General features: G+C 37.2%; 1 pseudogene across 1 annotated transcript in view; it reads right to left on the bottom strand.

Moving 5' to 3' along the window:
• LOC146489349 (scavenger receptor cysteine-rich type 1 protein M130-like) overlaps positions 1-16,690 on the bottom strand; it is an 84,504-nt pseudogene that overhangs the window by 55,897 nt on the left and 11,917 nt on the right. Inside the window, exons 4-5 of the transcript XR_014864422.1 lie at positions 12,932-13,099; positions 2,512-2,768 (exon numbers count right to left, since the gene is read on the bottom strand). The product of XR_014864422.1 is annotated as a scavenger receptor cysteine-rich type 1 protein M130-like (transcript). The remainder of the gene's footprint in view (positions 1-2,511; positions 2,769-12,931; positions 13,100-16,690) is intronic.

The following is a 16,690-nucleotide window of genomic DNA, read 5'->3' as shown; positions in this document are numbered from 1 at the left end:
TGAGCGTAGCTTTCGGGGGTTAAAATTCGTGGTTTGGTACCTGTCAAAGGTATGGCGCTACCTTTTAGCCAGTTTTAGGGTATTGAGCGAAAACATATAAGAGAAAGTTATTATAAATGTCAGTCAACTGTCACTTAGCGTATTCATTTTAGAGTTGGTACCACTAAGTGGGAAAATTGTACAGATCACGGCTTCAAAACAAATTCTTGTACCTTTTAGTGGTACTTTTCAAAATTTATGACGGTCAACTCGCCAATTTGATATGGGAGTTCCCCCCCCCCCCCGCTGGGGGCAAGTGATCTGTGCAAATTGTAACGCAATCTCTGCCGTTAAACGTATTTTTAAATCGCGGTAAAATACATATATCGTTCCTGATTGATATGATGATTTCTACAATGTAAAGAACGCTCGCTCAAAAGGTATGAATTACGTAGCACTTGTAGCTATTGTTCAATTTGTTCTAAAGTAAGATTCAATGCAAAACATTCTGGTCCGAATTCAAAACGTTGACTACCTAAACTGACCTTTGTGACCTTTATACGCTTTTGAACTCGGGGTCTACTAAAACTGCTACAATATTTTGTGCCTGCCCCGAAATGATTAAAAACCATGGAAGGTGATATTATGAACGTGGGCCAAAACCTATAGCAAGTACCAACAAACAATTGTTGTTTGAAACGTTTTCATCTTGTGTTAATCTGAGTTTTGGCATCGGAATGCCGTGACAGAAAAGCTCAAATTTCACTAAAGTACTACTTGTAATTCGCGGCCTCAAAAATTTCCTTTTGTGTTGCCCATACTTTTGAAAGCGGATTTTATAAGAAGAAATGATGCTCTTTCACGTGGTGTAAATCTTTATCCTCAACGCCATGTACCAGTTGATGATTTTAGCGTCGCAAATTTGTCAATTTGGCATCACGAGAAATCGCTTAAAAAATTGTAAATATTGAAAAATCTCCTAAATATTTAATTTCCACTTCAGATGAGTAACATACCATTCATGATGTCTATAATTATGTACTTTATCAGACTGGATGTTTTTCGTTTGGAACGAAACTAGTTTGATTTTTAAAACAAGGTCTTCGCAACATGTGGTGTCAGACACCGAAAACCCGGTTCAGGAGCGGTGAATTCAAGATCATAGCCTCACATCAAAAATAATTATCGGATCGAAGTAAAACATGTATTTCTTGCAATAGTTTACCGTGGGCTATGTTGTGAATTTTTTTGAGAATTTTGAATTTTTCGCTATTGCATACCTCTGGTTGATATTTACAGACATCCGCTCTTAAATGTTATTAAGAAATTTAATGAGAGACATAGAGTTAGTGATGTCAGGACAAAAAGTATTTTTGCATGCCATTTTCCTTTAACACATGTGACATTAAAAACCATGCCCACCTAATTGTATGCACAAAGCTGTCAAGAGTTACGGACTTAAACAGTTCATTTTTTAATGCTTGTCACCGTGTTTAACAGATTGAACATGTTGCCTTTTTTCCCTCTTAAAGTCCACTCCATCCCAATAGTACATATACTCTGCACTAGAAACCAGATAGATATTCCTATATCTATTCGTCAAAAACCAACAAAACAACTATTTAAACGAGCTCTCTTCCAGTATTATTTTGCTCAGTATTAATCACTGCCACATGACCTTGTAAAACGTTTTCTGTCTTTCTTCTCCTCTATTTATAATTAGTTTTCCTTTTTCTTTCTTTTTTTTCCCTATCTTAACAAATATTGTAACGTAATTTAATAGTGCAACGAACTCAACCGGGGCCACCCAACATTTATCAGCCAATCACAAGTCACGTTTACAACAAAGGAGTCTGGCATTGGTAGTTGGTAAACCAATAAAAAACGAGAACATTTCTTTAAATTTCAAAGGGTCAGTGTAGGATCTATTCTTACTTTGCAAGTATTGCGGGCCTGCTTTCCCATAATGCTTCAGTAGCGCTTTTTTTTTTACTTGCCATGTGCTCTATTGGAAAGTTTTATATGAGAGGTTATATTTATCGGTGCGTTTTGAACATTTCTTTTATCGGGATTCTCTTACTGTATGAGGTAACCAGCCTAGATTTTTGTTTATTTGCATTTATTTCGTTTATTTGCATGTATTTCATTTTGGTATCACTTTAGTTACTGCTTTTTTTGTTTTATAGAACCACGCGCTTGTGTATGTTTATAAAACTCGTGTGTATCTCATCAGTAAAGGATTAAATCTTCAATAAGCTAATTGGAGCTTATACAGTCAGTTTTTTCGGTGGCCCTGGTTGAGTTTGTTGCACTGTAAAAGGCATACAATTAGCTGTCTATATTATACCCTTCTCCACTCCTTTCTCACGCACTTCAACCTTTTGTAATATGATCATGTGGAGTGAATAAAAAATACAAATACAAAATACTAGAAACCACTTGACATTAAATTTAATGAATGCAGGGTACACATAATTTTTCAGTAACATTTGTGTCAAAGATAAAGAACTATAATCTACTGTGTATACTCACTTTGAAGTTTCTATTTTTGCTGTCAATAGGAATAACTCCTTTCTTCCAGTCATATCCTTGGTCACCAATCAACTGCCAAACCAACTTTTCTTTCCCTGTAGTCTTTAAGTAAACGAGCAGCTCTCCAACTGTAGTTCCACCCATGAAATAGTAGAACTCAAGACAGGCGGCAGAGGAAATAGTAGGACTTTGAAGACGAGCTACTTGTCCTTGCATAACATCCACCCAAGATTTCTTGAAAGTGGTCATATAAAAACCTAGTAAAAAGAACACAACAAAATTTAGAGTACAGTTAAGATAAATGATGAGAACTTTGTTGCATTGAGATAAGAAACGTGTCACTACCTTGCCTTGAAACTGAAATTGCTCCAAAGAAGGTTTGTCGGCCGACTGTCAGCCAACAATTTTGACTAAAACTGCCGGGTGTTTGTCTGTTAACAGTCGGCCAATAGTCGGTCAACTGTTGGTTGACTGTCGGCCAACTGTCGCTCAACAGACGACTGACAGTTGGAGGACAGCCGGTGGACTGAGCTGTTCTTCACAATTACCAAACAATGTATGGCATTTTTCCCCAAATTGAAGCTTATTAATTATCCAATAATTTTCTTCTTGGGTTCCATTTACCTTCGTCAAGATCTGCTTTTCATGTTTCGTTGTGAACAGCACAAAAATACTGCTGTTTTTGCAGGCACCGCTGTTAAGAAACCTGCAGAGTGTCTCAAACTACTTGAAATGCGCAGAATGTATGCCCAGTAGCAAATTAGTTCACTGTCCTTAACCAATTTACACAAGTGAAGCAATACTGATAATACTGTTGCGCATTTGAACTGAAACAATTAAATAAATTAGTCAAATCAGTATGACATGTCTTTCATGTTGGTTTGTTGCTTGAGCTTTGAGAAAAAGTAGTAAGTAACCTGATTCCTTGTTTTAATAAGCCTGTTGATCAAAAACCAGGGCTCAAAACAGTTATTGTTCAAACAACTCTCACTTTACAATTTTGAGTAGTTACCCTTCCTTCAAAAAATGCTACCTAAATGAAGCAAGATACAAAGCTGACAACAATAAAAGCCCTTGAAAAAATTTGATCAAATTGATAAATTACTAGGTTTACTACTTTTGTTTTCAGCAACTGGATGTATTTGGAGCGTGGTACGTATAAGCTTTCGCAACGCTAAACAACCCTTTTCGTTTATCACCGAGGGTTACAGTTACACACTAAAAGAATACAACAGCATAAGCTATTTAAACTTAAATTCAAATGAAAATACAATAGTTTCAATAACAAAAGAAAATTCACTATCACCAATGGGAAGCTTAATTAAATATTCCTGAGAAGTAATGTCAGTGTGCATACATTAAAGTTCGAATTAGCAACCGTCAAATCACGTTCTTTTCACAATAACAACAGTACACAGGGGCCGAGCAAGATTCACTACAACGGCTAAATTATAAATCAGAAATTCACTTTACATCACAGTTGGCATTGCTTCTTCAACTGATCCTCAAATGTACCAAATTTAAGAAAGCTGAAGTTTCTATTGGCTTTCTAGTATGATATAAAACCTTACTAAGTGTAAATAAACAACAATGATTGCTTGAAATCTGTATAATCCACATTTACATGTACTTTAATATATCCTTTTTAAAACAGTAAGTTTTCCGAAATTCTGGAGAACTTTTTCTAAGTCAGGTACAAAGTCTTCAAACTTGACTACTAGCAGACCTCCTCTAAATAGGTGTATATGAAGGAAAGTGTAATCAATAGTACATGTAAATCATTGAAATGTTTTGTAGAATCAGTTCATCATTTACATTTATTTAAGAGCCGTCCTCTGTAAATATTGACTATCGTCGTTTGGACGAGAAAAAATGAAATCCCTCAAACTTTCTCAGAAGAATGGTCTACATAAGTGATTCACATAAATATAACTTTCAGCTCAGTTCGATTCGTATTTTAGCTGTAGTGCGACCATCTTGGTTTTACCGCTCTGAGAGGGCTTTCAGCGGCCATTTTAGGCCACACTTTTAAGAATTTGCCTTACAAAGAAAGCGTTACAAATCCGAACAAAATCTCATTATTCGAGACAAGCAAATGTTTGTTGTTGTGTTGAGAAGCTTTTTTGGGAATTTGATCGAAACCTGATTTTTTACAAAATTTTTAATTTCTTCCCTATTGAACTACTCTTCAAGTGCCAAAAAAATGGCCGAGTCTAAAGGAAAATATCGCTTAAGATACAGTAGTTGGCATCCTAAAACAGCATCCCGGTTAAAGAGCAACGTCTTGTCTGTACGAATATGCAATAAAATTTTTGGGCACTTAAAAAGAGAAAATTATAGAAGAAGAAGTTTTAACTGTACTTTTGTCAACAAACACCGCCTTCGTAATTAGCATAACAACATGAAAATAACGATTTACTAAGAAAATAATGATAAATTCCACTTACCTCGTGAAATATCGAGAACTGGATATTTCAAAATATATCAATTTATAGTTTCAGTCGGATACAGCCGCATTTTCGATGATTTGTTGTGCGAAATCTCCGTAATACACCACAGCCGTTAAACTGAGTTGAATTCTTCAAAGTCCGTCAGGTCAATCATCGGCCGAAAAATTGCCTTCCGCCCCATAAGCTGCCGTGTGCAAGGTGCCAAATATTTCTTTGTTATCCTTAATGACCAAAACTTCTTTCAGCAACCATTTAAATCCTGCTTTTAACTGGAGATTCTCGTCAAGAAATCGTTTATGTTCCGTTGACCTTCCGCCGTGATTAAACAATGAGATTGTGTTACAGAAACGGGTGCACATCCAGACGGGTTGGGGTGGGGGTGGGGTAGAGGTGGGGAGGAAATAAAGATGTCACGGACCTTAGCTTGTAAGATGCTGCGAAAGCGTTAGCTATTCTTCGCCTATTCGGGGCTATAAATTAAACACCTTTTTCGGAATAATGGAACATGACTAGTGACTTTGGGTAACGTTGAGAAATTTGTGTAGGTTATATATTTTTTCTGCTTTCTGGCGTAGTAGGAAGTACAATGTAACCTCTGTAAAGTCATGGTCTCTTATTTAGATGGGTACCTTTTCCAGCGAGTTCAAATATTTTGTGGTAGATCTACGGGCAAAAATTGACTTCTGGGACTTTCGTCGACAATTAGTTTCATGTTTTTTCCCCCTCTCTCACTGTGATCAAATTGCCCTGCGGAAACGCAAAGCCAATCGTTAAGTAGATTTATATATTAATGACTACATCAAATTAAATTTCATAGGTGTGGCTACTTTTCATTTTATTTCGTGTTTAATATTTTAAGTCGTTTGGGTCGCAAAAGAGAACCATAGAAATATAATGTGTCAATAAAAACGTATTGTTTCCAGTATTAATACGTACATTCTTTTCGTGACACGCGTAAAGCGAATGGCTTAGTAGCCGCACTTTTAATTGGTACGTGGAGAATTCCTGGTCATGGCCACCTGTGGCTACTCGTCATATGTTGGAGGACCTGCGGATCCAGTACCCAAAACGATAAAAATGTGCAGTGTGTCCTACTGAGTGACTGCCGAGGGGACGTGAGCATCCATTTAAAAGCACTGCACGTTTGGGACGCCTCTTTAAAAACCGAGGCACAATTGCTCCTAGCAAGGGCAGCCCGTACGAAAATGTCTGGCCTAACAAAGCCATATTTAGGCCTGATCTCAGCCTGATTTAGTGAACCGAGACCTTACACAAAACTAACAAAAGCCTAACACTGAATTTGTTAGGTTAATTGATTAAAACCCCAAAATAATAAGGTTTTGTTAGGTTTAGAATTAGACTAAACGGCAGCCTGACAACGCGCAATTTTTTTCTGGTCGACAGCCCAGTGTTTTCGTAACCTTATTATTTACCCAACAAAGCCTAACATGTATTTAGCGTATATAAATAACTGTGACTAACCAAATTATCTAGCCTAACAGTAACCTTACAGAACCTAAATCGCGAAGTAGAAAACTCACGTAAAACTCACAGTCATAATCATTTTAGCCGGGCACACTTAACCGCACTAAACTCGCGACATTATTGAATCTTTCTTTACTGCGTGTCGTTCAGTCTTTAACACAGGTTTCATGGTTCCCTTTTTTGTGCATCAAAAGCTTAAAGTGCTACCATGATCAAATTTTTACCTCTTGAATTTTAAGGCTTATCAGATAGAATTCTAGGAAAGATTAAAAACGCCGCTTACGGTTTCTAAATATCTGCATTGGTTCCGGAGATATTTAAGTTTGAAAAATGTGTAAAATATGTGAATGAGATGACTGATGACGTCATATTCTCAACTCAATATAACATCAAGTATATAAATAGAGCTTTCTTAGTCAATTTACAGCAGAGGCCATTGTAACCTGGCAGGCTAATAGTTCTAAAGGCAATACACCTACGGCTATAAAAAATTCGGTTCCCATGGCAACTCACTCTTTTCCAGTCCCCTCCAACCTGATTTCAATATTTTAGTGATTTTCAGCTTGAAAAACATTTAACAAGGCCACAAACTCGACCTAACATATTTATACGCTTGCTGGATCATGCAGATGAGGCACCATTGGCAAATATCAAAATAGAACGCCAAAGGTGGCCAGCAAAGCCTTAAGTATCAGGGAAGACTGGAACCCAGTATGTTGCTATGGTAACAAAACGGATAAGCTCATATTATGAAGCGCACCTGGAACCATGTAACTGCAAATAATCAAGCATTTCTGATACAAATTGGCTGAGATATCTTTTTTCATAATATTTGATCAAAATTCGGTTGAGTTTATGACGTCATCAGTTGGCTAATTTGCATATTATAAAAACTTGAATATCTCCGGAACAAAAAGAGATATTTGAAAATAGTAAACAGCATTCTTCTTCGCGTACAGACTACTTGTTAATGTTTCAAAATGGCTCAGATTAGAAAGACGCGAATTTCGTCATAGTAGCACTTTAATCTGCAATATATACGTGTTTTTTTTTCTCCGTTCATCAGTCCTGTACAACCTTTTATCGCAACTTGTTAATCGACTAAAAATGAACATTATTTAGACGATCAAATTCAATCCTGATATTTTGTAGCATATGTTGCCTTCTATGCTTGATTCATTTCACTTACTCCATCCGAGGTGAAAAATCAAGCTGCTTTTTTGAATGTTCGCGACGAAGCACTGAAAAATATTTCCAAGATACGATTCTAACTTAAGTTTCGAGAAATGTATGGCGCCTTTTCTCCCAATTCCCTGACAGTCGCGTGCGTGTCGGAATTTTGTCTAAAAGGTCTCTTGAGACATCTGCGGGTTTAATCTTATTCTCGGTTTTCACTGTCACGCCATTGAAAAAAAAAATCGAAACCATTCCATGAATGAAGTCAAGAAATTGACATGGTATAGAGGATAAATAAATAAGGCATCTGTCCAAGTGTCAGGTCTGTGCGGCATTCCGTACTCGAGTTATTTGACAAAATGTTCCACATCAATTTATAGAGCTTAGTATGGAGACGCCATGTTTGTGTCCCTCTGAGGGGCACAAACATGGCGGCCGGAAATACGAAAAAACATCTGGAGTTCACTTTTGTCAGAAAAGAGGTTTGTTTGCCCTTGTGAATTTTTGAATGTTTAGATTAATATTTCTCCTCAAACTCAAATTGTTTAGAATGCTGAAAATAACCCGAAGAGTCATTTTTGAGATGCGGAAAAGCTCTGTCACGGCCGTCTTCCTTATGTCACGCACGATGGAAACTCGGAAATTGAAACTGTTCTATTTTCAAAAGTAAGCACGACATCGAGCTAAGAAATTGTGAACAGACATATTTTTAGGTAATCTTTCCTTGAATGAAGGTAAAAATTTTGTAGGCCTCCCAGTTTTGAATTCGAAAATTTGGTGACGTCACGTGAAAACCGAGAATTGGCCAAAGGTCATGAACCTGTTTCGAATTACCTTTACCTGATCGCATTACAAAAATTGTCCTGAAAATAAACTCGACCGTTGGTAATTTGACTTAGAAGAGCGGGAACATTTTCAATGCGAGGTATCTTCTCAGCTTGGGAAACAGTTTTTATGTTTTGTTTTTCTGAAGCGAAGATCTGCATCCGGCCGTTTTGTAAACAACACCTGTTCCTTCGGATTGTCTCCGACTGCGTTTGAAGTTCGCCGCGATAAATGTACTCTGATCGAGAGCTCTGAGGGCTTCTTTGGTCTGCTGTACAACAAAATGACTCTTGCAAGTTGTATTTTAGTCCACGTTTCCACATTAGGGAAAGAATATCGAAGAACATTCCAATCATTGAGGTGAGCAACACGATCACATAATATTATAACTACGATTTTAGGTCGTCAAAGTGATTCCCGGTTAGCATCCTAGCTTCTGAACCATAAATTAGTTCACGTTAACCTTTGTGGTTCTCAACTTGTCAAAATGTATACTATTTTAGCTTATTCCACTGCGCAACAGACTGCGCCGTGTGGTGTTCCAATTTATTCTGTACACATAAAAATAACTAAACTTATGTACTGCGAAACAACTTTACTGCGGACTGCTGTGTTTTAATAATGTAGCTCAAGTGTCAACTACTATAATTTGCTTATTATCGACATTAGCCGTGTGAAGGTTACGAAGTCATGATGATATTTAGCCCATCAGCAATGCTTTTTTACGATTTTAAGCCTTACAATTTCAAGCCTTGCGAATTAATTTTTAAGCCTTACATTTTTTGAACTGTAAACCTTAAAACATAATCATTTTTGAGTAATTCTTCCATCCGCAATGCAGTCTGGGAAGGCCTTACAAAAATCAGGCTCGAGGCCTTAAAAAGTTAAGGTCCTGTTTTTAGCCTTACACGACGCTTAAAAAGGTTAAGGTTATTCCACAAAAATTTAGGCTTTTGTTAGGTTAAAAATTCAGGCCTAAGTTACGTTAATGTTAGGCCCAACATTTTCGTACGGGAGGTATAGTATGAGTATTTTGATATTTATTTTACTAGTTTTTTCTTAAGAAACACCAAAGTACAAATCATAAGTATTCATTCCTTGAAGCGAATACATTTATTTTGAACTCCCCCACAAAATTCACAACCTGGTTTCCATGCCATTTCGGATCACAAGCTATCACCTGCAATTACACTTCATTACACTTTTTCACACGAAGACGCTAAAAATAGAAGCATTTGCAGAGTGAAAAGCATGTAACTTAGTAAGAAGCAAACTCTCCCATTAGATCGTACTCTCTAAACTAATGCTTTTGAAAAACACGTATTTGAATCTCATAAATTCTTCCTTATCAAATTTTCTTCCTTATGAAATTTGGTCTGCGGCATAAATTAATCACGCGCCAGGAGAACGTGGGAAAGTGCTAATTTCATTGGCGCCCATACAGTGTATACAATTTGTACTAATGCATTCATTTCATTTTTTTTATTAAAGTGATAGCGTATTCAATGGATATTGAAGATGGGGACATACACGTGTGCATTAAGGGCCGTCGATAAAACCGGAACATGAAACATTCCGGAACATCCCGGAACACGAAAAAAAAAATAATAAAAATAAAGGAAAAATGAAAAAAAAGGTGTGTATATTTATATAAAATGAAATTACATTGTATCCGAAAAAAATTCATATAGTACCCGAAATGCATAAAATAGCTTTTACAGTAATCTTGAAAGGCCCCCTTTTTATTAATTAAGGAGCTGTTCCATTTTTGTTTCCTCCCCACCCCCACCCCAACCCGTCTGGATGTGCGCGTGTTTCTGTAACGCAATCTCATTGCTTAATCGCGGCGGAAGGTCAACCGAACATAAACGATTTCTTGACGAGAATCTCCAGTTAAAAGCAGGATTTAAATGGTTGCTGAAAGAAGTTTTGGTCATTAAGGATAACAAAGAAATATTTGACACCTTGAACACGGCAGCTTATGGGGTGGAAGGCAATTTTTCGGCCGATGGTTGTCCTGACAGACTTTGAAGAATTCAACTCAGTTTAACGGCTGCGGTGTATTACAGTGATTTCGCACAACAAATCATCGAAAATGCGGCTGTATCCGACTGAAACTATAAATTGATATATTTTGAAATATCCAGTTCTCGATATTTCACGAGGTAAGTGGAATTTATCATTATTTTCTTAGTAAATCATTATTTTCATGTTGTTATGCTAATTACGAAGGCGGTGTTTGTTGACAAAAGTACAGTTAAAACTTCTTCTTCTATAATTTTCTCTTTTTAAGTGCCCAAAAATTTTATTGCATATTCGTACAGACAAGACATTGTTCTTTAACCGGGATGCTGTTTTAGGATGCCAACTGATGTATCTTTAGCGATATTTTCCTTTAAACTCGGCCATTTTTTTGGCACTTGAAGAGTAGTTCAATAGGGAAGAAATTAAAAATTTTGTAAAAAAATCAGATTTCGATCAAAATTATTCCCAAAAAAGCTTCTCAACACAACAACAAACATTTGCTTGTCTCGAATAATGAGATTTTGTTCGGATTTGTAACGCTTTCTTTGTAAGGCAAATTCTTAAAAGTGTGGCCTAAAATGGCCGCTGAAAGCCCTCTCAGAGCGGTAAAACCAAGAGGGTCGCACTACAGCTAAAATACGTATCGAACTGAGCTGAAAGTTATATTTATGTGAATCACTTATGTAGACCATTCTTCTGAGAAAGTTTGAGGGATTTCATTTTTCCTCGTCCAAACGACGATAGTCAATATTTACAGAGGACGGCTCTTAATGATCAGCACAAACAGTATCTGTACATTTATTGATTTAATAGTACACACCAAGTAATGAATACAAGTTGTAACTTTCATATTGCAAGCACTGAAAGCCGTTTAATTTGCAGTTTGCCTAGATGGTGGTCCAATTCTTTGTACACAGCCTGGATGGGTCTTATAGATAAACAAGGTTCTCGTTTTGCATGCCACTTTCCAATACGGCACTGACAGAGCTAAGGAGTTGCAAATGCCAGTCAGAAGCCTAATCATCTACAAGTAAACTGTTCTGTAATATGTAACTTGTAATTTCTTTCAGTTTTATGGAAACAAAAATTATAATTTAATGAATACAACCTAGTTTAATGGCCTAGTTCCCATAAGTCTCCTGTAGCTCAGTGGTAGAGCATCCGAACTAGTAATCGGAAGGTCTTAGGTTTGACTCGAGAACTCAGATTTTTTTCTGACTATGTCTGTGTCACTTACTGAAAATACATCCTTCTCAAAAATTAAAATGTTAAGCATGAAAATTTTCTAACCAAGCTCAAACTTATGATGTCTTATGAATTATTTTGAGCCCTGAAAACAAAATACAGAGCAAAGTTTCTCACATCAGAACCAGAGCTTATTTTCGGATGAAATATCCAATTTCAAGGCAAAAATAGTCACTTATGATAATGTTGCTGAAAACAGGTCTCCCATGACAATAACATGTCACATGTAACATGGCAGCTGCTACAGATAATATTAAGTGTTTTGGAGGAATGCCAACTATGGAGTAAAAATACTGAATGTGGTGGTTAATCATAATGTATCACAATGCTCTAAACAACAAGACGACTTCAAGCCTCAAGGATACCTTAAAACAAGGCCCTTTAAAAGCATTCCTGTACTGCCTTGATCCCAGGGCTTTGCACATTAAATTTGAGATGGTGGATGTTGGTATAATTATTAATGGAAAGTGGCAAAATGATACGTTAATAAATAACAAAGAATTTTATTTTATACTGTCTAAAAGAACATACTCTTGTGACTCAGGAAAGCTTTACCATTTCCTCCTGGAGAAAGAAGCTGGGAGGAAAATGAAAAAAAGTGCTGCTCTAGGACAACCTACAGCATTACACCAGGTAAAGCAAATGAACTACATGTAGTTAACAAATTCTGTGTTGTGCCGCCAGCACTAATGACACAAATGATGGATCAATTCTGTAGTGTATGTTGCAGTGATAAGTGAACAAATGAATTCCCCACTGACAGTTAGCCCTATAGTAGGGACATGAGAGACTGCACAAAGAAAATAAAAAATCTAGATGTTGTTAGGAACCAAACCCCTGACTTCCGCATTTGATCACTGCTGCTCTACTGACTGAGCTGTGAGCTGGCCTGCCAGATGGGAGAATTTAACATGTGAAGGATACAATGAATGTGGTGTCGCTAGCACTAATAACACAAATGATGGATCAGAGAATTTACTCTACAGTGTATGTTGTAGTGCTTTAAAGTGAACACACAAATTACCCACTGAACATTAGCCCAAGTAATGAAATGAGAGACCAAACATGGCAAATTAAGAAAAATCTTTGACCTTGGCGGTAATGTTTTTAAAGCTATGCAGTTCTAATCTATCAACCCTCAGTTTATTTAATAAGTACTTCATGTATAATCGTTGTACCAAACTTATGTCTTGATTATTTGATTACCACTCTACCTTTTCCTCTTAATCTAGCTGTGGTGTGATCTGTTTTTGGCCATTGGTTATATCCAGTTTTTCTGCTTCCAAAGGCCCAGTTGAAATTGCTGTTTTCAGTAACTCTTTGATAGCCGCACATTCCATGCCCTTTCTCAAAGTCACAGGTTCCCGGAGTTGAATATATTCCTACATTGTACAACAGCAGCAATTAGCACACTAAGTAAGATCTATCATTGCTTATGCTTACATGAAGTAAAAATCTAAACATGGAACTTATTAAAAACTGCACTGGGCATATAATTCATGGTAAATTTAACATACTAATTATAAATTAAAGCAACACTGCCATAAAACACAACAACAAAATTTGGAAGCACAAGGATTGCTACCATATTCAAACATGCACATTTGGGCAGGAGTAGTTTTTCAAGGTCGCAAATTTAGTCACAAATGATGGATTAGAGAATTGAGTCTGCAGCATATGTTAAAGTGTTTTCCCACTGAGTGCCAGCCATGAGTAAGAAAATGGGAGACCACACGAGGAAAAGAAAAAATTTGTTTGACCTTGGAGGGTAAAGTTAACCAATGATCTCTGGAGTTGATCAACTGTTGCTCTACCTACAGTGTACTGTCAGCTACGAGGCCAGACTAGAGCACGTCATGGGTGATTATTGTGGAAATTGCAGCAAAGGTTACAAATGAATGTTGTGTTGCTAGCACTTATGACACAAATAATAGTAACTAGGACTAGTGTTTCGGTTGTCTTAAGTTTGCAATTTTCACATAAGAGACAAACTAGCCACGAACAATTCACAAGTATAAGAGACAAATGCAAGGCTAAGGCTTTTAAGACTACAAGTTATGGAATTTGGGAGGGTATGGATAGTGTAGTGGTGAGAGAGTTTGTTGTTGGTTCTAATCTCTGAGATGTTTATCTCCAGGTAATTCCATTTCCCCTTCTCCTCATAAAGCAATCGGGGATGGGGGAGGGGGGGGGGGGGCAGTAATAGTACAGTGACTCCCATTGTGTGGTTCCAAAAAATATCCATACCCCTCCCACGGAAGACATTTTTATTTCAACCCCTCCACCCCCTTGGAATTTCCGTTCCAGAGGGTTTATGATGACCCCCACCCCTCCGGAATTTCCCGGTTTTTAAAACCCTCTTCCATGAACCCCTTGGAAGTTCAAAATCCATTTAGGCTAAGAAAATTGACTACTCACACTATTACGATCAATTTTTTTATTATTGAAGCAACGTTGACGACTCTACTTCAGCTATTTACAACACTGCGCTAATTACTTGTTTATCCTTTTGCTTATCTTATAATATATTAATTATATCCGGAAAAAATTAGATAGAACTCTAAAATGGTCGATTTTTTTTCGTCAAAAAACACAGTTGTATTCTTTGTTGTTGCGTAGTTTACGTTTATAACTTTCTCGAATGCTTAAGAAATTATCTCTATCACGTTACAACTTTTCTTTTTCATCTAAAATTACGACGGCCTTGCAAATTCCATTTTCGTAATGACCTCTGCAGAAAAACGTTTGCTAATTTACCGCGAAGAAACCATTCAACCAATGCTGGGTTTTTTATTTATCAAGTAGAATTTGAAGAACTTTGAAAACCCAGTCAAAAACTGGCTGCATGCACAAGAATTATAAGCCGCCTTTGAGAACAGTTTCAAAAGGTTCTCCCTTCAAAACCTCAAAATTAGTTAGTCCGTGGCAATTGGATTCATGTCTCGGCACTTAATACAAATAGTTATCTCTGTACTGAGTTCGTGAATGAAATGAATTCGAGAAAGAAAAAAAGTTTGTGTTTTTAATGTTTTATGTCACGTTTTCATCAAATAAACGTTGGTGTTTCACGTCCCATGGGATTCAATCTTGAACAAAATTTGCGTACATCGAAAAAGTTGTGCATTTGATTCAGTGGCGGATCAAATTTCGACTGCAATGTACATCAATATTCACTGGATGGAAATATCTCTGCAGAATCTTTTCTCTTTCTTCCAGAAATCTTTTTTGTGAAAGATTGCATTGAAGAGATGACATGTTTTGTGGCCGCGGAAAAATAATTTTCCGTGGGAAATAAAATAAATAAGTGCTGCACGCCCGTTGTACATTTCGCCGTGTCAGAAATAGATTTCAACCACAAACTAGCCTGTGGAAATGCGAGAGGCCATGCTCATCAAAAAAGTCGCTTTGTTCAGAAACCTTTTAATCTAACCCATTTGGTGCTACAATACGAGTAAAGAGGGCTTTTATTTAATTCAAAACTCAATTTTCAAACGATTGTGAAGTCACAGCCATGTTCGGCATGATATGAGGCTGACTGATCACGCCGCGAAGTCGAACTTCAAAGAAAAATACCTGTCACACCGCCGTTACTTTCGCTTATCAGAAGGATTAACCAGACAACACTTCTACAAAAATGATTTTTTCCAGAATGATACATTGTTTTCGCTGCTTTTGTTTCAAAACAACGTACGTAAATATGTTTTTGTGCTTCAGATCGAATGCATGTTGCTTTCAATGTTTTGTACATGGTTCGTGACCCCCCTACCCCTTGGAAATTACTGCCCTTTAACCCCCCTCCACCTCGGAATTTCCAATGGTCTTGGGGGGGGGGGGGGGTGGGGGGGTATGGATATTTTCTGGAACCACACATTTAAACAGAACTTCAAATAATTAGTTAAAGGCCCATGTTTACCCAAGAGGCATTGCGTGCCGAGCTGAATTTTGCACAGTCGAAAATTCAGAAAATCACCAGCGAGCACCAAATAGTAAAGCAATTCACATTCATCGAGCTCATTTTCTGGAATATCCCTATTTTTCGTGTCATTAAACTAACCAATGGTTAGGAAAAGCAGGCTAGAACACTTTTGAGTCAAGGAATTTTCAGTAAAACTTTTGTTGAGCATTGAAATTGATTGGCCATCGCATTGGGTAGTTAGATTAAAAAAACTTGCATGGCTCTGTTGAAGCCAGTCTGTATAGTGTACTGCGCAATCTTAGGGTTTGTTGTCATTTACATGCAAGATTCGATGGGTTGTAAACATCCGATTACTCCCAAAACTATTGTGCGTTTTTTAATCAAGGAAACGCTGTTTTCGAAGTTGATTCAAAAGACTAAAGTACAATCAAGCATAATCACGTGCAGCGTACTGGTAGCGATCGCGCGTTTCCATTCTCAGCTTGTGAAACAGCGGCCGAAAAAGTTGCAATCTTTTAGTTTCGCTTTGTACTGTTTATTACTGGGTTTAGTGGACAGGTATTCCAGTCATCTGTCAGAGGAAGACGCGGTTACAATTTAAAAATAGTAGATAGAAAATGAAGAAAATGTGACATTGCCTTTTGAGATGATCTTGATAATATTTATGCAAATTTGTAACGCTTCGCCGAAGATGTAAACATTCGCGGCGGCTTTCAAAGGCTGCTCAAAGCCAAGCGAACGGACACGTTGAAGTTTCCCCGGTTCCTTGCCGAATTCTACCGTAAACGTTGTATGTTTTTAAATAAGGAAATGCTTTTTCCGAAGTTTTCATTCAAAAGATTCAAGTACAATCAAGTAAAATCTTACGCAGCGAAGATATTTCAGAAGCGATCGTGTTACTCAGGGAAAAAGCGGCAATCTTGGGTCAATCTTGTTCACATGCTCCAGTGCAAGAGTCGATCGATTGGAAGGCTGCTCTGAATCGAATTTATAAAGCCAAACATGCCAGCACTGCTTAAATAGAGCCTCCAAAATGCAAAAGAATGTCTATATATCT

This window comes from Pavona decussata, unplaced genomic scaffold (assembly GCF_977016875.1).
Source record: "Pavona decussata unplaced genomic scaffold, jaPavDecu1.1 SCAFFOLD_6, whole genome shotgun sequence".
Lineage (NCBI taxonomy): Eukaryota > Metazoa > Cnidaria > Anthozoa > Scleractinia > Agariciidae > Pavona > Pavona decussata.
The sequence above is the reverse complement of the archived record's forward strand: the minus strand, read 5'-3'. Positions and strand labels throughout refer to the sequence as shown.